Source organism: Pinus tabuliformis, chromosome 3_1, assembly GCF_031772625.1.
Source record: "Pinus tabuliformis cultivar Carrire ecotype Pingquan chromosome 3_1, CPIR1, whole genome shotgun sequence".
NCBI lineage: Eukaryota > Viridiplantae > Streptophyta > Pinopsida > Pinales > Pinaceae > Pinus > Pinus tabuliformis.
In genome coordinates, this window is record NC_142301.1 from 156,810,808 (window position 1) to 156,832,231 (window position 21,424).

The window sequence follows — 21,424 nt, forward strand, 5'->3', positions numbered from 1 at the left end:
AATATTTTTTACTGATGATGTGGGCTTCAGCAGCCATTGTATGAGCCATCACCACTATTTTTTTATCTCCATGACAGGTTTAACTGAGAAAAAGAGATGGCTGCAGTGCCCTTGTCCTTTCTCTATGCTGATGTGGGTGAACCTGAGAACTAAGAGATTGGAGCAGTTGATAGGAGGCATTTTGCAGCTACTATGTGAGACTGTGGTGATCTGAATATAACCCTAACCAGGTCAAGGCTCTACAGCAGTATGTCATCAGCCTTGCATATCATGGCCATTTTTGGCAAGTCAATTTTGACTCTGAACTTTTGTACTCTTTCTCTGCTGAACACTTGATAGTAATAATATGAGGATTTGATCAAGGGCTTTCCCCATCTTGGGGTTTTTGCCTGGCTTGAGCCATATCCTTGTGTTCTATTGTCTTGGCTTGTTCTCCTCATTTACCGTCTATGTTCTTTCTTCAGTTGCTGTCATTGTATATATGAATTGCTAATGGAAGTAAAAGGGCTAATGAAGAACGTTGAAGTAACTGTCCTAAGCAAAGAACATGTTAACCTAAAATTAATAGTTACTCCCCCTGAGAATTTGCTTGCTTCATGTGGACCAGTTATTTGCCTGTGCTCCTCCTAATGAGAAGCCTCTTGTAATAGTCTATCAATGATGATGCCTGTGGACCTGTGCCATGAAGAGAAGCTTTCCTTTGTGAACCTGTAATCCTTCAACTGTTATGCTCCCCCTGAACCTGTTATGAAACTGCCATCTTGTTCAAACTATCTGTCTGTCAATCATAGACTTGTGCCATATACTGCTGCATAGACTCCCCCTCTACAAACTTCAAGGAGTCAACAAGCTGGATTGTTCAAAATAGTGAGTCACCTAACGGGCCATCTTGACTTGAGTCATTATCTGAAGCAACTACCAATTCCTCATGACCTTTTGTTTTTACGAATCCTGAAAGCATAACTGCTGAAACCTTCTTATTTGCTTGGTCTTCCTGTACCTGTTTCCTTTTCCAGACCTTCTTGTTCTTGCAATCTCGATCCATGTGCCCATAGTTATGACACTTGAAGCATTCAATGTTGTCCATAGGTGATTCCATCTGATATCTGCAATCGCGAGCGCTATGGCCATAGTTATGGCATTTGAAACATTCAATGTTTGGCTCATCTAGCACGTATTCTCTTCTGACAAAATCATCGTGGAACCTGTCTCGTGATCTTGCAAACTTGCTTCTAGGGTTTTGCAGATAATGATTGTACTTGTCAAAAACTTCACAATCCCTAGCCATATGTCCATAGTTAGCACATAAAAAGCAATAACCATCAAATGAACGTGCATACCTGGATAATTCATTCAGAGGCGGTGGTCCTTGATAATTGTACTTGTCAACAACTTTACAATCCCTGGCCATATGTCCAAAGTTAGCACATGAAAAACAATAACCATTAAATAAACGAACATACCTGGAAGATTTTTCATTCTTCTTTGAAGGCGGTGTTGTAGTCTGTTGTCGTCCTTTATCCTTGATTGCTTTGGCATCATTCTTTGGAGTTACAACATTCTTCTTTGGTTCAATTGTCTTCTCAATCTCACTGTGCGAAGATGTGGAGCTTGTACCTTCATCAATTGGAGCCTTACCTGTTCTTTTTGCCAATTCTTTATCTGTCTTGTCCATAACCTATAAATGGTCCTTTTCTTTGAGCTTGTTGATCTCATTAAGCGCTGCATCAAGTTCTTCTTGCTTTTGAGCAAGATCTTCTTGAAACCATCTTTTCAAGATCTCCCTTCTTTTTTCTGCCTCCTCAACCTGTAGCTTGAGAAGAGTGGTCTTCTCTACTTCTCTGTTGAGAGCCTGTATCTGTTCCTTCTGCTCCTCATTTTCAATCCTGAGCCTGCTTAGTTCAACTGAAGAGGTTTCCAATTCCTTTTGCTTTTGGTCAACTGCGGATATGTATCTTTGATCAGATTCCTTCCTTTCAATTTCTGCTTCCTACATTTGTTGTTTGAGCCTGCTAATCTCTGCAAACGCTGTGTCGAGTTCTTGTTGCTTCTGTTGGACTTCTCTCTTGAGGTCTTGTGTCTCTGTATTCTTGACTTCTTCCAATTGAGTTCTAAGACTGCTAATCATCTTCTTAGACTCTTCATTTTATTTGATGAGTTCTTTTGCTGTCTTCAATTTTGCTTCCAAAAGTCTTGTCTTTTCCTTTTGACTTTTGAGTTTCTTTATCACCTTGATCTCCTGATTTTGTAACTCTGTCTTACTCATTTCTCCAATTTCTTCATCATAATTAGAAGGATTTGAATTTTCAGTAACATCTTGACTTGATTGCTTTGTTGAATAGAGATTATGAAGCTTTTCCCAAAGAGATTTAACTGTTGAACATTGACCAACTTTTGTTTTCACAGAATTTGGCAAAACATTCAAAATTACATTGATAGCCTTTGAATTGTACCTTTTAGCTTTGTCGCTAGATGTGTCTTCAGAAACAATTGATTCCCATACTCCATGTGCCTGCAAATATACTTTCGTCCTGGATTCCCATATCCAGTAATTATCTGCATCAAAATCAGGGGTTGGTACACAATAGTCATTTTCTTCAGATTTTGTTGTACCTGTAATCCTTGCAACTTGCTTCTTTGACTTTCCCATCTTTATGCTCTGAAAACTGCCTTCCAACGGTTAAGCTGTTACTGAAAGAACCAAGCTCTGATTCCAATTGTTGGAAACAATGAGAGGGGTGTGAATCAGTATTTCTTTGCAGTTAGCACTTTTAATCTTTTTCAGAGCATTAGCTAATCTTCAACATTTATAATTGTTCTTCTCCAAACGATCATAAACAATAATCAACAGTAGACAACACCATCCTGAAATATCGAGCATTGCAGGTAGGTATCCATGAGGTATGTATGATATTTTCCTTTTAATTTTCAAGGGTCCATCATAAAATGTTGTAGGATTAAAATTATGGCTCTAGGGTTTGTATTTTGCAGGCTCATAAGAAACACTAGTAATGAGGAACCCTAGTCTTAAGGTATTTGTTCCCTATGATTTCTAGGGTTTGTTAGGATTCTAGGATATGGGATAAACCCTAGAATGATATGAAGAGAAAATAATATGATCTAGGGTTTGAACTTAAGAAACCCTAGGATGGCCTCTTGATTGCATAAAACCCTAGAGAGATAACTTGACATCATGTTTTGGTATTATACTTTGCTTGGGGTGCCTGTAAATAGATATTGCAGGTATAAGAAGTAAAGGTGGATGGGCTAAGCCTTTGTTTTTAAGAAGCATGATAGGAGGGAACTATACGGACCCTTGGGTACTATTCATGACGTATGGATACTTGGAAGGAGTAGAAGGTGGAAGACCTTGACCATGGTTAAATAATTACAGTCAATAGGGTATGATAGGATGCATCACATTAAGAATGACATCATAATTGCATACAATTGAAAGCAAGAACTCATGACATCATTATGGGAAGCTTGAAAGATAACTGAAGTCTATGAAAATCATTATTAGAAGGAAGTAGCTCTTGTTAACCTCATTGGAAGCATAAGTGGTACTTATGAATGCCATCTAGTGGAGAGCTCATCATACATCATTAGGAAGAAATATTTGCAAAATGAGGATAATCAGGATCCTTTGATGGAATCTTCATTAGAAGGTTCATCTGTTAGGAGAAGCAAATGTCTCGCTGAGAATTCCACTTTGGATGGGATTCATTGTTTAAAAGAATGATGGTATGATGACAAAAGAATGCAACATATCAAGATGGATGAAGTACTCTCAAGGAAAGGAAGCTGCTGAAGAAAGTCTAGATGACCAAAATAAGGTAAGAGGTATGTATGCATACATTTAATGAATTAAGTCATGTCATTATGTAGTTGCAGATAACAGGGATGAATACTCTACCTCATGAGTATGATCTAAAGAAAGGGATCTCTTTCGTTAAAAGGATGCATGAAGGCATGGTTCACATATTAACTAAATGAAATCAACATCCAATGACTAAAAGATTTGACTATAATATCTCCATGGGAAAAATATGAAGACTCTAATGAAGTCTGGAAAAGGAGACCCTTCACATTATATATCTTAGAGATATGTCAATATGTATGTAGGATGTTGATGTTGCAACAAGCAGATGTCATGATGTAAGGTCGCCATCACAAAGATAATGTTAATTTGATGTTCATTTTTTAATTTTTGAACAATATTTGGATGGGATAATACAGGGCTACCAAAGGAAGAGTTGTAGATGTCACCTACCACTGGTATTCATGTGTTGGGATGAAAGATCCTAAAGGAAACATGATGAAAAGGAGGTAGCTATATGAACGAAATCCAAATATAGAAGATCACTTTCAGACAAGAGGAAGAATGACATGACTGACTTGAGGAAAGTGATGAATAGTTGATGCCTTATTGAGAAATCCCAAAAGGCGAACGCTCCATAATGATGAACTTCATGACATCGAAAGGAGGAGCTCTTCAAGCAGCTGAAGGTACCATGATCTCCACAAGTGAGCTACTGAAAGCAAGTCCCTAGTTAAGAGGGAGCTTGGACAAGTCCCTGGTTAAGAGGGAGCTTGGGTACATTCCTTTTATGGAATGGGTTGGTCATCCCTGGTTAAGAGGGAGTGACAAATATGGTTCTCTACTTCATGTGTCATGCACTAGACTAGGACTAACAACTGTAAGTCTTAGTGAAGGCCATGAGGAGAGATGGACACATCATTCTTGTCTTCAATTTGGAAGAAAGAATGGAGGATTGGGTAAGCATCTGGCATCCGATACTCTTTGAGGATGTGGTAGGGCATCCAAGATAAGAGTATTTGTAGAGGACCGATATTTTTTGAGGTCTGGGAATCAAAGATAAGAATAGTTTAGGAAGGACATACCCTGAGAGAACCTGGGTGGGGTATGTTCCTTGAGAGATAATGATGAAGGTGTCTATAAATCATTGGTCTCGCCAACATTGTGCTATGTGGAGAGATAGAGCTGTTAGTCAAGGCCTTGCTATTTGACAATTCTGGATGATATGATGCTATACAGATGGGTTACCGATCCGACTCTTCTTATGAGAATTCTTCAGATTGAGAATGTCCAAGTACCTTGTATGTATTATGAATACCTCCCTAGTTAAGAGGGAGTGTTGAAATATGTAACTAGGTTCGGTCTTCATAATGACACATGTAATCATGATTTTATGTAATGAGAAAAATAAATTTGTTATTGTTTTCTTGAGGCATGGCTTTCATGCTCAAGAGGAATTTATTTTTATAGGTCAAAGCTCCCATTGAGAGCTTCTAGGGCTTATCAGTGATTGTCATATATGGAAGACCCTTCTTGGGCATGTTTTTTTTTTTTTTTCTCGTTAAAGACTAATTCTATTAAGTGTAATATAGTACAGTCAGGATAAGCAAAAAAACCGGCAGACCGGAAATGATGGATCCATCAACCTCGGTTCCGGAAGAAAGATTCAAACTCATAGCTGCATCAGATGACTAGAAATCACAGACTGCCTAAATCCCCCATAGGGGCAGAACCTAGAACACATTGTTTTTTCCCTTTCTTTTTGTTAACTTTTGTCCAGCCACCCTGAGGGGAATGAGCTAAGACAACTTGAAGACTGGAATTCTCTTTCATCGGGAATTCCTTTTCTGATTCCGAGGAGGTCTCATGGACGCGTTTCTGGGCTATAGCTGAGTCATGGGTGTGTCCCATGGTGTTCATGGGTGAATCCATTGGCTGAGGCGCCTGGTCCGGTTCTAAATCGCTTTCCCCGTCCTCTGAGCCTGGGGAGCTGGAGCTTCGAGCTGGCTGCGGAGTACAGGGTGCCCAACGCTTGGGTTTGGATTTTGCGAAGATACCCTTTTTCGCTCTTGCTGTCAACGATGGGCAGGAGGTCTGTAGATGCCCTGTTAGGTGACAATGGCGGCATCGGAAGGCAGTATTTTCATAATCTAAAAACTGTGTCCAAACAGTGTCCTTGATCTTGAGATTGATTTGCTCTGGCAGTCCCTTGCTTAGATCTAGCTCTACACAGATTCTGGCGTATGTGTAGAGGCCTTGTATTTCCCTCTGGTAATCTCCCATTAGAAAGCAACCCAAAGCGTTGCCAATCTGCCTGTATACTTCTGTGTTCCACAGATGTATAGGGAGATTTGGAAGCCTGATCCATACAGGGGCTTTTGTGATAACAGCAGAAGCTGGGTCAAAGTCTGGGAACCATGGAGTTAGGAAGAGGCCTGCCGTACCCATGAACCAAGGGCCTTCCTCTAAGGCCTTTTCGTAGTTCTCGAGATCGTCGAACAACACTATAAAATATCCCTTTGCACAGAAGTAGATCTTGCAACTGTGTGTCCAGTTGTCATAGATCCAGTCCAAAAGATCTTTTGAGCGTGGCCAGAGCCCATTGAATCTGCATATGATGGCCCTTTCTGCAAATTTTTGGGTGTCGTCTGCCAGGTCAGAGTAGGAGATCTCAACAGAGGGAACCTCCTCCACTTTGTCCACCAAAAAAGGCTTGGGTAAAGCCTGAACTGGTGGAGCTGTCTTGTCAGGCTTCTTGGCATGGACTGCATCTCTATAAGAAAATGATTTAGCTGTGGATGGCTCTCCAGCAGCTCCTCCTCTCAAACGAAGGGTTAAGATAATAGATGCATCTTTCTTAATGCCGTAAAAAGAAATAGGGTACAGATCCTCAAGTTGTTTACCTTCATGGAGAAGCCGTTGTGCTGCAGAGGGGATCCCCAGTTTGATATTCAGTGTCTGCTTGAGATGCTGCACTAGATCCGTCTGGCTCACCCATAGTAACATGGTTTTGCCTGTCAAGATCTTGATTTGTATCTGAAATGCTGAAGAGCGTTCCGAACGCCTCCTTCCCCTGCAGATCTGTGGAGAGGGCAGGCATATGCATTGATTGATTCGCGTTTTCTGGATTTGCCTCATGGACAACAGAGGCGAACAGCCATTCGGTGCGAGCCTTTCCTTCCCGATGGCCCCGGTCAGAGGATAAGTGGCTAAGGGATCTGCATGATCATCCTTGGCCGCTGCTCCTTTATTCTGGAGAGGGCTGTACAAACCCTTTGTGGAAGCAGGGGATCGGGGCCATGCAACCCCTGAGATCTCGGTCAAGGGGTCAGCAAACGCATTTGAGTCCGCGGCTCCGTTTTTCCTGGTATGGCCATCTTGCAAACCTGCAGCGGATAGAAAGATCCTTGATCTTTGCCTTAATCTCTCAAATCCCTTCGCGGCCAGAGCGAGCAGAGACCCGCCGTCGGCCGAGGGCATGGAGGCGGCAGAACTAGGGTTCAACCTTGGAGCCATTTTTTTCTTCCTAACCAGCCTTGGAAGACCTTTTTCACAAAACACTACTTTCAGTATTCCGAGTGTTCCTTCTTGGGCATGTTACATATTGTAAGAAAAATTATTTAAGTCAAAGTCAAGTAAATTAACCCTCCAAGACCTTTTCAAATGCAAAATGATCAAGTCGGCCTGATTGACCTCTCTAGAAGATGATGTCGACCTATTTTGAGGACTCAAGAAGGACTATATAAAGGCAAGCTCGACCTCACTCAAAACACACTCACTCAAGCATCATCAAGTGTTTGATCAAGAAGAAGAAAGGAGCCTAACACCTAGTGAAGGAAGGAGAAAGAAGAGCGAAGTAATTTCTGATCTGTTTTGGGCTAGAAATATCTCACATGTGCAAAGAGAATTAGGGCTCTCACTGCTGCAAGAAGACGAAAAATACAATCATCATAGAAGTCTGAACTTGGGTGGCAAAGGAATCATCTTGAAGGCCGAATTGTTGAAGAAGTATCTCACCAAGCAAAGAAGAAAGGAGGACGATTTATCCATGATCTTGCCCACATGTATGACCTAGGGTTTTTGCAGTTAAGCCGAATTACAATCAAGAAGTTGCAGGTTCAAAAAGGAGGTTGAAGGAGAAGCTTTTGCTACAGAAAGGCTAGTTTGACCGAGGTTGACTTTGTGGAAGGATAACTCATTAAGGAAAGGCATTGACTTGGTCTTGGAGGGGTTATTGGTCAAGGGTCTAGGTCTTGGAATTCATCAATTGAAGATTCTATAAGAAGAAGAATTCTGTGGGTTTTCCTCATGATTGGAGAAGTTTTGGCCCTGGCTAATCGCCTATATCTTGTGTCCTTTGTCTCATTGTTATTTATGATTTGGTATTTGTTTGATGATAAAGAACACTAATAATAATTAAAGAAGAAGTCAATGAAATAAAGTAAAATCACATCACAAGCAATTATCAAGCAAAGAGAAATCATCTCATCTCACTGCCCTAGATTTCTCAACACATTGAAGAGCTTCATCCTAGATGGAGGGGAACATTACACATGGATCACTTGTGCATGCTAAACAACCTTCAGTGGGTGAAGTAATGAGCACAAACACTTTTGTTTGACTATGCTACCATGTCAGGGGCTAATTTCTTTAGTCAAAATCACTTCGTGTTTGCCCATTGTCCCAACCAAGTATTCATTCCTCCAAGGGGAATTGAATCTTGTGTCAAAGTTTACTTATTGCTCCATGGTATTCTCCTTTATTGGTGACATAGCAATTATGACTAGATCGAATGCAAAAGTAATTAGAGAATCCAATATTGCCTAGATCCTTGTGCCGATTGCTCCTCTGAGGAAGGCACATTAGGTAGGCATAGTAGTTACGCAGACTAAATGGTTGAGGTGCATCCATATATGTGCCATTTGTAGGAACTATGATTTTCGTCCTTAGATTATGTGTAGTTCTAATTTCGATAGAGCACATGGTTAGAGGGAGTTCTAGATTTAGCAAAAGTGCAATATCCAAAGAGAGAGGCGCATGCATGTATACAACAAGTTTTCTCCCAGTAGTCACTCTATTCTAGGCTATCCTATCCTTGCATGGAGGCACACATTTCCCAAGCAAGGCATTTTCATTTAAGGTTAGGGTTTCTCTATTCAATCTAGGCGCACCATTGGTATGGTCTTCCTTTTTGTAAAGGAGTGAGTAAATACGTGAACAAACAGGCTGAGGAAAGGGGTATCTCATGCCTCCATGATTACTCCATTACATCTATACGATCAAGATGTGGACCTCCATGTGTTGGACCCTTGGCCATGACACTTAGTCATGAAGTCATTCTCGTCTATTGCTACCTATTCTCACTAACACCTACGAATTGAAGGGTTTCCCTTGGAAATGCGACCTCTCCTTAGCGGTTGGAAGCACCTAATAGGGTTGATTACCTAGCTGCCTCTACAAAAGTAGAAAACACTTTTATGGGATTTGGTCTAGTTAGATATTTGAAGGTGATCCTGTTTTAAAGTATTATTATGTCCTTAACAATTATGGTCAACTTAGATGCATCTATGGTTATTGTCTCTAATGAGTGGTTGCTTTCACTTGAGTTTGAGATGGTTTTGCTAGGTGGTTTTGCACATAGCAGCTAAGGCCTTGAGAGCACACTATTCCATTTCTACTCCACATGATGCCCAGGACGCACTACACATTCGTAGAGCATGATGGCCTTGTAGATGCAATGTTGCCCTTCTATAGCAAAGCGTTCGACCCTTTGATAATCTTAGTAGTTGATTGACACCACGAGTCATGCTCAGATGCCAAAATGTTGAACTCACTTTGCTTGGCATTGAGGAATCTTGACGATTTATCCAACAGACCTAGCATGCCCCTAGGCTGGCATGCTAGTTTCCCATAAAAGCCACCAACTGATTTGCAATTTTCTAAGTGTGCAACTAGAAATATAAATAATTACTGTTCTAGAAACTTAAATTACAAATACACCGACTTTTCTAACATAACATGCACAATGGAAATTAAATAGATCTGAAGACAAAAACACATTCAAACACATAAGACAAAATATACCCAGGAAACCACAATTCGGGGAAAACCTGCAAACTATGTGTGTTTTCTCTTATCTCATCAAATAATTCTCTTCTACAACAAATCCCTCTAAACTACTGATCTAAGCAAAGATCGAAACAACCCCTACGTACTTGTGTTACGTTACAGCTGCGCGATATAGCCTCTTTGCACACTGGTGCCTGTTGTACAATTGCACAGTACAACCTCCCCCTGTGCACACTAGCTCGTTGCATGACCGCGCTAATTATGGGTTGAGCTAAGGCTGTTCAACCCTGTCCTTCTAACCCTCTTGGTCACTGATCTTCTTGGTTGACTGCTAAAACCCTAATTTTTGTTGATGAGAGCTAATACATACTTTGTGCTCTTCAATCTGACCACTTTTGCGCCCTATTCCCACTTATAATTTGACATGGGCCCCACTATCTCTCAATGGTTGAAATTAAAACTTGATGAACCGATGAGATTAAACCATAAGTTGACTTCAGGAATTTTAATTTTCCTAAGTCCAAGTTTGGGAAATAGTTGAATAAATTGATATTCTGATAAGAGGCTATCTTGTGGGTACTTGTGCTAGTCTTAACACTCAGGCAAGTAGAACCCTTCCTTCTCTACTCCAATCAACACTCCCTCTTAGATAGGAAGGTGTTTTGCACTACACTCAACCAGTCTCTGAGGTAAATGAATTTGCTCCTTGGCAATGCCTTGGTCAAAATGTCTGTTGTCTGCTCCTCTGTTGGTATGTATTGGAGTCTAATTGTACCTCTCTAAACAATGTCCTGGATGTGATGATAACGTATCCCGATGTGCTTTGTGTGATCGTGAAACAATGGATTCTTAGAGAGTTTGATGCAACTCTAATTGTCACAGTGGATCACAGTGGGCTCTAGCTCTTTCCCAAACAAGCTCACGAGCAATTTCCTCAACCAGATAGCCTCACATGTTGCCAAATCGGCAACCATTTGTTTGGCATCTGCTGAGCTCAATGCAACTGATCTCTGCTTCTGGCTGAACCAGGAAATAACTGCTGATCCAACAATGAATGTGCAACCCGATGTGCTCTTCCTGTTTGTGGAGCTTGCTACCCAATCTGCATCAGTGAAACCCTCAATCCTCACCCCATAAACCTATATATACCACAATTCGTACTCTACTATCCCCATGAGATACCTCAATATGTGCTTGGAAACAACCCAATGCACCCTGGTAGGCTCGACCATGAATTGGATGAAAGAGTTAATTGCAAAGCATATGTCTGGTCATGTGTTCACCAAATACATTAGTGACCCAATCAATTGTCGATAAAGTGAGGGGTCCACTTGCTCCAATCTGGATGTGTCCACCTTCCTTAAATTTGTGACTAGAAGTGTGGTCAAGGGTTTGCAATCCTGCATGTGGAATCTCCTCAAAATCTTTGGGGCATACTTGCCCTGCCCCAAGAAGGTCTTCCCATCTCCCTGCCAAACCTCCAGCCCAAGGAAATAGTGCATTAGCCCCATATCCTTCTTCTCAAACTCACGTGCAAGATCTCTCTTGCACTATTAGATGAGCTTATTTGTGCCTGCCAAAATCAGATTGTCCACATATAACACCAGAATGAGTGGCTCACCGCCAAAAATAATGTAGTAGAGGTTGGGTATGCTTAACTCTTCGTGAAACTCAATCCCTGAAGGTAATACGAGCATACCGTGCTGGTGGACCCTGTTTGAGCCCATACAAGGCTGTCGAGTTTGCAAACATGAGTCTCCTTGTTGCATGTCTCAAACCCCTCCGATTGCTCAATAAAAATCTCCTCTTTGACAACCCCATTGAGGAATGTTGTTTTAATGTTCATTTGGTGGATCCTCCACCCCATCTGAGTTGCAATGGCTGTAATAGTCCTTACAGACGAATATCTGACCACAAGGAAAATGTCTCGTTATAGTCAATGAACTCTACTTGTGAGAACCCCTTGGCCACGATTCTTGCCTTGTATTTCTCAATGCTCCCATTAGCCCCATGCTTGATCTTGTAAACCCAATGAGAGCCCACCACATATTTTCCATATGGCCTCGACACTAGTTCTCAAACATCATTCTTCATGATGGAAGTAGACTCCACGATCGCATCTCTCCATCCCTGCTGAGTGGCTACCTCCTGATAGTTGGAAGGCTCGACATCTAATAACTCTATCATGAGTGCCATATACCTTGTGTACCTCTGTGGTTGTTTGCTTTGTCGAACTGATGTGCTAGAAGTACCAATTTGCTCCTTCGCCTCCTAGATTAACTGCTCTGCCCATCTCACTATCCTTCTCCCTGTACTGGGAGTCACAGCTTGAGTGGGCTCCATTCTCTCCTCTAACTGCGTGTCCTACTCGTCCTCACACTTCTCAGCTTGCCCATCAATCTGCACGACTGTAGTCTGATGTGATGGCTGAGCCTCCTGCTTGGGAGCCTGTTGCTCTTCGTTTTGTACTATAGCTTGCTCATGCTCTAATTATGATCTGATACTGATCTAAGACAAACAATAAGGTATTACAGACTCATGTGCATGGATGTGCCTATGTTATTTTGAGCAACGGATCGATAAGATTGCGAAATACACAGGTAATGAAGCAGTTAAAGAAAACATAACAGGCAACACATATAAACACAACAAGTTTAATAAGGAGTTCACCCAATACTCTTGGGCTACGTCTCCTTGTCCAGCCTTCAGTGGTGGCCTCTCTATTATGTTTTCAAGCAGAGTTTTTACAACAGTGAGCTTAATTTGGGTCTCACCCAACTGATACAAATCAACAAGACTGTACTTGGATCCCCCAAGTCTCTGGAGTACACAGACTCTCCTTATTGAATCTTGACCTCTATTGGTCACAATGGTATGAGTCCAATCTGAGACTCAATACATGACAGGCATATGCAGAGGAGTTCGCTTGAACCTCTCAAGCCTTCTCTGGAGTACACAGACTCTCTAACTCTCTCTGGCTCTGTCTTAACTCTGGCTCGATGCTGCCTTTGCTTCTGCAGGTCAGCTTGGTTTCTTCTCTCTGCTTTCGGCTTACTGCCTACTGCTCTCTCTGCTTGCTTTCTCTCTATCAGTTTGTGGCTTTAAAGCCAATCTACTTCTTGACTGTTCGTTTCCGCTTCTCGGCTTTTTGGTTTCCCTGCCTCTGTCCATTTGAATCCCTTTGTCCTACGTAATCAGTCACTATATAACGCCTCACAGGGAGGTGGCCACCTATTTCGTAACAGATGAGTGTCAGTTCTCTTGGACATGGCCGTTTATTCTGTTAACTCCAAGAATGCCTGTGAACACGACCTTCTGCCAACGCATTGTCCATATCGGACCTCAAATCCTATACAACTCTGCCTGTTGACCTCGTCAAATCCGGTCATCCATCGGAACGCATCTCCGCCGTTGATCTGGGGGTCCCAGATCCTACGGTCATCGTTCATATCGGGCGGCTAAGTAGCATGATGTTTACCTGTCTGATGTGAACGGTTTTCTCTCTCTTCCGCCGGACGCGTGGCACTCGCTGTATGGCATTAGGCGGAACTCGGTTGAAACCGCTTACCGCTCGTAGCCCCTCCGATATTCTGCCGGTTTTGTGGAATCCCGCTTTCATGGAATCGGAATGATATCCGTTGCATTTTATAACATTTTGGGTTCGGGTGCTTGCGACCTTTCCTTCTTTGAGGGTTTGCCTTGCGATATGCGATTAGCGACTTGGCATTATCATAAACTACCCCCGTTTCTCGAAATGGCCTCTACCTTTGCTAATTTGCGATAGCGAGCATTACCATGGGCCGACGGTCTGCGCGCTTGACCGATGGTCCTCGTTGCTCCGCGCTGATCACAAATTGCAATTGTTACGAGGATATCTCCGATAAGCTTGATCTTTGTAAGACTTTTAATCTTTGACATGATTTTTTTTAAGAGTTCATGAAAACTTAGAGAGTGTTCTAGGATCTAATTTGGATCACGACCTTCCCACTGAAAAAGCTTTTGGACCACCAAAAGTTGGTTTTTAAGCATCAATCAAGTGAGGATATAGATTCCTCGCTTGCCCAATTTCTATCCATCTTGCACTGCTTGGTTTTGAACCTTTAAGTCCAATTCTGAGGTATTCAACATCCCCTCTGTGCGTTGTTCTCACCTTCTTGTCCAGAACTGTATCTTCCTGCAACTCATTGAGATATTCAGGCAACAGATCATCAATAGAAGGCAATTGACTCTGCTCTTCGGGATCTTCAACCAATGAAGGTTCAAATAGTCTCAAGCTTTGTGCATTAACTACTGAATATATGTGCATGTAAGTTGACAAATCAAGGCGAAATGCATTCTTACCAATTTTCTCAAGTATCCTGAAAGGTCCATACCTTATTGGCTTCAGCTTCTTACTTTCACCTTGCATTCTGTCTTTGCTGATATACAACCAGACTTGATCACCAACTTGGAAACTATGCTCTGTCCGATGCTTATCATACCTTGCATTGTACTTGGCTTGGCTCTTTTCCAGCTGTTCCTATACTACCTAGTGAATCTCTTGGATTTGTTCAATGAATTTGGCTGCCTTGTCCACATCACTGTGTCCATCAACTGCTATGTCTTTACCAAAGACAAAATCCAAGGGAGACCTGGATATGAAACCAAAACAGGGCTCAAAAGGAGATCTCTGTGTAGAAGAATGTTTAGCCCGGTTGTAAGCATGTTGCACATAACACAAATCCTCATCCCAAAGCTTGGGATGCTTGCTGCAATAGCCTCTGAGCAACTGGATCACTGCCCTGTTGACCACTTCTGTTTGGTTATCTGTTTGTGGATGAAACGCTGTGCTCTTCTTCATTCTGGTGTCCATCAATTCCCACAGACTCGACCAAAATCTCCCAACAAATTGGGAATCTCAATCAGATACAATGGAAATGGGTAATCCAAAATGAACCCATACATGTTGAAAGAACAACTTTGCTGTTTGTTTAGCTGTAATCTGTTTGTTACAAGGTATTAAAATACACATTTTGCTGAACCTATCCACAATAACATATAAATAGTCATGAGCTTTTCTAGATTTAGGCAGTCCCCCAACAAAGTCCATGGAAACACTTTCCGAAGGATGAGAAGGAACTGGTAGTGGAGTGTACAAGCCTAGTTTTCTGTTGCTGGGCTTGCTTTTAGCACACATGGTACACCCTCTTACATATCTAGAAACTGTTTCATGCATTTTTGGCCAATAACAAAATCTTTGCAGCTGTGCAACTGTTTTACTTACACCAAAGTAACCTGATATTAGAGAAGTGTGTGCTTCCCGAATTATCTTTACTCTTTGGGTTTGAGGAATGCATAACTTTCTAAAATGATATAAGGGTTGGTTCTTAACATGATAATCCAATTCTTTTACTTGTTTGCCATGACTTAAAGTTGTATATACATCTTTAAAGTCTATATCTTGAGAATATTGTTCAACGTAGCTTTCATGCATTACTGAGTTATGCTTAAGTATAGTAGATGCATTTATGATTGGTCTAGACAACATATCTGCAACTTTATTGTGTATGCCCTTTTTATATCTGATGACAAGATGAAACTGTTGTAGAAAACCCATCCACCTATAGTGTCTTGATTGCTGCAACTTAGTTTGTGAGTGTAGATATTGAGGTGGTTGAGTATGTATAACTGTCTCTTTGCCCATTAGATAATGTTTCCACTTTTTCACACTGTACTAATGCATACAATTCTTTATCATATGTGGGATAATTAACTACTGCAGAATTAAATGTCTTAGAATGATAACATATGGGTTTACCGTGCTGCATCAACACTGCTCCCATGGCATAGTCACTGGCATCAGTTTCAATCTCAAATGGTCTTTGAAGATCGGGCAATGCTAGTACTGGTGCTGTACTAATATTTTCTTTTAAGGTGTTGAAGGCTTTCTGTTGTTTGCCTCCCCACTGAAACACCCTGTTCAATTTTGTTAAAACATGTAAGGGAGCTGCAATCAAAGAAAAGTTAGAAATAAACTTTCTCCAATACTGTGCTACTCCTAGGAAGCTTCTAGCTTTTGTAGTAGATTTGGGTTTAGGCCAATTTACAATGACTGCAACTTTAGAGGGATTTATCTTCAATTCACCACCCCCTACAATATGACCCAAATAATTCAAAGATGTTTTGCCAAATTCACATTTTGATAGCTTAACATAGAGATTTTCTCTTTTCAAAACATCTAGAGTCTGCTTTACATGCTTCAAATGTTTTTCCCATGTTTTACTAAATATAAGAATGTCATCTAGATATACAATGACAAAATCATCAATAAAAGGCTTGAGTACATCATTCATTACTCTCATGAAAGTAGCAGGAGCATTAGTTAAGCCAAAAGGCATAACTAACGACTCATACAGTCCTTGCTTTGCTTTGAAAGCAGTCTTCCATGCATCTTGCTCTGCAACTCTGACCTGATGGTAGCCACTATGCAAGTCCAACTTGGAAAAGTAAACAACTTCTTTCAACTGATCTAATAGATCATCTATGCGAGGAATGGGATAACGGTTTTTGATCGTTATCTTATTCAGTACTCGATAATCAATGCACATTCTCCATGAGCCATCTTTCTTTCTCACCAAGACAATTGGAGACCCACATGGTGATGTGCTAGGTCTTATGAACCCTTTCTCGAGCAGCTCCTATACCTGCTTCTTGATTTCTGCATTCTCTAAAGCGGATAACCTGTACATTCCGATGTTAGGCAATGGAGCATCTTGCTGCAAATTAATATCATGTACTATTTCCTTTTTTGGGTGGTAGACTTTTAGTTTCTTGAAATAGCATATCATATTCTGAAACAACTTTTTCTAAATCATCTTGCTATTTAGCATCACAGCTTTCAAATACATTGGTTTTATCAGGTTCCTTTTCCTTTACAACCATCAGTAAAAATTGTTTGCATGAATTTACAATTCTTTTTATCTGCCCTGAGTCTATGAGAGTATAATTATTCTTGAGTTTATGAGCTCTTACAGAATATTCAATTCCATCTTTAACGAGTTGATACTTATTTTCAGCGCTATAGAAAATTGCTTTTCTGTCATACAAGTAAGGACTTCCCAAAACAATTCCACATATATCCAAGGTAATTACATCTAATTCAACCTCATCTACAAATGATGAACCAATGGAAAACCTATGTTTACATTGTCGAGTCACTTGTAGCTTTGTTTTATCACATAACCAACCCAATGGATATGGCTTCTTGTGAGGTGTGGTTAGTAATCCCAGTTTCTTTACAATTGCTTCAGAAATTAAGCTTACTTGTGAACCACTATCAAATAAAGTATCAATCTTTTGATGCTTGGAAATAACTCTAATATGAAAAAGCTCATGTCTTCTTCTCTCATTTTCTTCACTATCAATAGTTTGTGTATAATTACTGGTAGATGCTTCAGAATTTTTACCTTTTATACCTACGGCTATCACTGTTGTTTCATCCCCTGAGTCTGACCCCAAATCCTTCTGAATAGCTGCAACAGTCTTCTTCTTTTTGCCATCGTACTTCTTGGGTTTCAGCTCTAGATGCAGAATCCAACAGTGTTCATCATCATGCCCATCCTTCTTGCAGTGAGTGCACGAAGGTTTGGTCTTTTGTACAACATTTGCTTTCCTCTCTTTCCATTTCTGCTTTCTCTTTTCCTTGTTCTTGCTTGCAGTGGGTTTTGATGATCCCCCAACTTTTGGGTTCACATTCTTGCCTCTAGCCTCTAGATGTGTAGCCTGAACAGATACCTCATCTATGCTAGTAGGATTAAACATGAGAATGGTATGTCTCAAATAACTATGTAGACCACCTATATACTTCAACAGAGTTTCAGGTGAGTCTAAAGAAATGCCTAGAATCAAAGCTCTTTTTCTAAATTCTTGGGTGTAACTTTGTACACTTTGCCCTTTCAATTGGCGAAGAGTTTGCCAACTCATCATAGCTTGCTGCATATAAGCTAGTGGATAGAATTGTTTTTTAATTGCAGAAACAAATTCACTCCAGACAGAAAGGATTTTACCATGCTTCTTCATGTCAGCTTGTGTCCTGCCTTCCCACCATACCAAGGCAGTTCCTCCAAGGCGTAGGTTGGCCAACTGAATCTTACTTCTGTTTGAATCAATGCTCTGCACCCTGCAATACACATCAATCTGTCTAATCCAATTATCTAGCTTCTTTGCATTCAACTCTCCATCATATATTGGCAAATCAAATTTAACATCTAATTTAATCAAAGATGTCTTCTTTTCTTCTTTCTCTTTGCCTTTAGAATGGTCATTGAGGAGAGATTATTCTGCTTCTTGTGATAAAAACACATCACACAAATATCGACACACTTGTTTTTCTCATGAAACCCAACAGGGAAAACATGCTTGTTTGATGTGGCTATTTTATTGATTATTCTTGGAGCAATTGAATCTATTACAAAGCAATCTGTCTCTCTTAAGAAAGCATTCTGCTTCTCACACAAATCTCAGCTGATACAATTGATCTTGGCCTGCCTTGATCACTACTTGATCTTTGTTTCTGCACATAATTGATCCTTTGCCGCCTCCTTGACTTGCTCTGCAAACTTTGTTGTTTTGCTTCAACTATGCTCCTCCTTCCTTGCGCACTTGGCCTCCTTGCGCTAATATCCTATTTCCTAGCGCACTTTTGGCCCTATTTGTAGTGCACTTGAGCTCCTATTTTTAGGACCCCAACTCCACACAACCTGCGCACAACGAATCCTCCTAAATTCTAATGCACTTCTGCTGCTATTCTTTAGGACACAATTCCTGTGGTCCACAATCAAGGCTCTCTCACACTAACTCATGAGCTCTGTCTTGTCACAATCCTTCATGCACAAAACAATTGTAATTTACTTATGCCTTCATGCTCTCTTTGTAGATTCAATCCATGCTAAATTAGGCTGGTTCAAATTTTGAACTCGAGTTATGATAGCACGCTCTCCTTTGAATCATCATTGGAGTTAACTTGTGCTCTCTCCAATCAACATTGGAGATATAACTTGCTCTTCCTTCAATCAAGACTGAAGACTAACTCGCTCTAACTGAACTGCTAACTGCCACCTCGTTCTGTAGTCAAAGTGATGAAGACTCCACTTAATTGAAGCTCCAACTCTCTGCATGCTAACTTGATGATTATTCCAGTAAACTAAAAATAAATAATCTTAGCTTAAGTCTAACTCATGAGGACAACTCAAGGTCTTTCATTGGCTGAGGCACAAGCCATAAGACCTTGCTTGCTACATTTTCAACACTCCCTCTTAGCAAGGAAGGTACTTCTGGAAGAACCTTGTCCACCTGGATCTATCTTCAACACTACTACATTCTTCGCTGCTGCAACTGCTCCCTTTGAACTAGAAGATTTCCCTGCTTTCTCTTGTGGAATATGATTTGAAGACCTGTTCTTTCCAACCATGCTTTGTGAGCCTATTATCTCAGTCATAAGTGCCATGTACCCTGTGTATCTCTGTGTCTACTTACTCTGGCTGAAGGTGGTACTCGAAGATCCAACTCTATTCTGATTCTCTCCAAACAACTCTCCATATACTGGGAGTCATTGACTGAGTGGTTGCCTCCACTCTATTGAGAAATTTATGGGCAGCTAGGGCAGATGATTTCTCTTACTTCGATAACTGCTTGTGATGTATTTTTACTTAACTCGATTTGTTTCTTCTTTCACTTGATTATTATTAGTATTCTCTTCATCAAATAGTTACCAAACCATAAAGAACAGTAAGACAGAGGACACAAGATATAGGCGTGATCAACTAGGGCCAAAACCTCTCCAATTGAGAGGAAAACCCACAAGAATTCTTCTCTTCTTATAAACCTTCAATTGAGGAATTCCAAGACTTATGACCCTTGCCAAGACGCTCCAAGACCAAGTCAAACCTTGCTTCCAACAGCTTCTGTAATTTTGACTTCCAACAACTTCTTCTGCGATTTCTACCTTCCTAGCAGATTTTTCTAGAATTTCGACCTGCCCAACAAATTCCTCTGCAGAAACCCTAACCCTTGCACGTGAGAGAGATAATGGTATATTCTTGCTCCCTTCTTCTTTGCTTGGGTAGACTCTTTCTCCTAAAGAACTCGACTTGCAAAAATGCTCTTCTTGGTGACCTAATTTGATTTTTGCAACTCGACCTTTTCTGTAGCAAGGGGAGCCCTAATTCTTCGTTTGTCCTCCTCTACTTCACACTTTTTCTCTTCCTTGTGATCAAACTTGAGTGAGTGAAGTGTGTCTCAAAAATGAGGTCGAAGTCTTCTTTATATAGGCTTCTTGTACATGTTTTAGGCTGACTTGTAACTGTCTCTAGGCTAACTTGTTGCTTGTGTAGGTTGACTTGTTCATTGCATTATGACGAGGTCTTGGAGGGCCTTTTGACTCTAGCATTGACTCAAATAATTTTCCTTACAATATGTAACATGCCAAAGAAGGGTCTTTCATACATGACAATGACTTTCTTGACTGGTAGTAGACACAATGAGAAGCCCTGGAAGCTCTCAATGGGAGCATGATCTATAAAAATAAATTTCCTTGAGCATGAAACCCATGTCTCAAGAATAACAATAATAAATCTATTTTTCTCGTTATATTAAATACATAAAATCATGATTACAAATGTCATTATGAAGGCCGAACCTAGTTACATATTTCAACACTCCCTCTTAACTAGGGAGGTATTCATAATCCATACAAGGTACTTGGACATTCTCAATCTGAAGAATTCTCATAAGAAGAGTCAGATTGGTAACCCATTGTTTGAGCATCATATCATCCAACATTGTCACATAGCAAGGCCTTGACTAACAACTCTGTTGTACCTCTGTAGACAATTCTAGGTTAAGGAATTGTGCCAGAGTATCTAAAATGTTTTTAAATTTGGCTTTTTGAATGACCAGTGCTTTAAACTGTTAAACAGATGCAAACTCTTAATTATTTATGATATACTAAAAGGGTTGATTCTTCACCTTTAATAGAATTTAGCTTTGAAATGATATTTAAGGTTGAACTTAAGAAAATATATGATTCATTAAATCTTCAAATTGAGTATTCAACTAATCATATACAAATGATGCGTATAAAATCCTTTTACAACGAAACAAAATATATTTAAAACTAAAGGGAAGTGACAATTTAAAAATTGTAGAGGAATTAATTAAAACAAAAGTTTCAATTAACTAATCTCTGTAATTGATCATAACTTCGCAGGGGTTTTCAGATAGATTGATATTCAATCTTAGCTTACCTATATTTTCCCATTAATTTCAAACATATGCAAAGATAAACAAAATGGAGACATAATAGAAAACAAAAATACTCACAGGAACACTAGCTGCTTCAAGATGAATCCAGAATCCTTGTATTAATCTCGGAAAAAACTCAAAGAATTACAATTCTGCTTACTAGTTTATCACAAGGGTTCAACCAGTGTTACTTGGGAGTGGGAGCGGGAGCGAAAACGGGAGTGGGAGCGACCATTTTCAAAAGCTCCCGGTTTG

General features: G+C 40.4%; 1 pseudogene across 4 annotated transcripts in view; it reads left to right on the top strand.

Moving 5' to 3' along the window:
* LOC149186270 (F-box/kelch-repeat protein SKIP4 pseudogene) overlaps positions 1 to 21,424 on the top strand; it is an 85,384-nt pseudogene that overhangs the window by 42,191 nt on the left and 21,769 nt on the right. For 2 of the 4 annotated variants that reach the window (XR_016255688.1, XR_016255689.1), the window contains exon 5: positions 78 to 247. The exons of the other annotated variants lie outside the window; for them this stretch is intronic. The product of XR_016255688.1 is annotated as an F-box/kelch-repeat protein SKIP4 pseudogene, transcript variant X2 (transcript). The remainder of the gene's footprint in view (positions 1 to 77; positions 248 to 21,424) is intronic. 4 annotated transcript variants of the gene reach the window in all.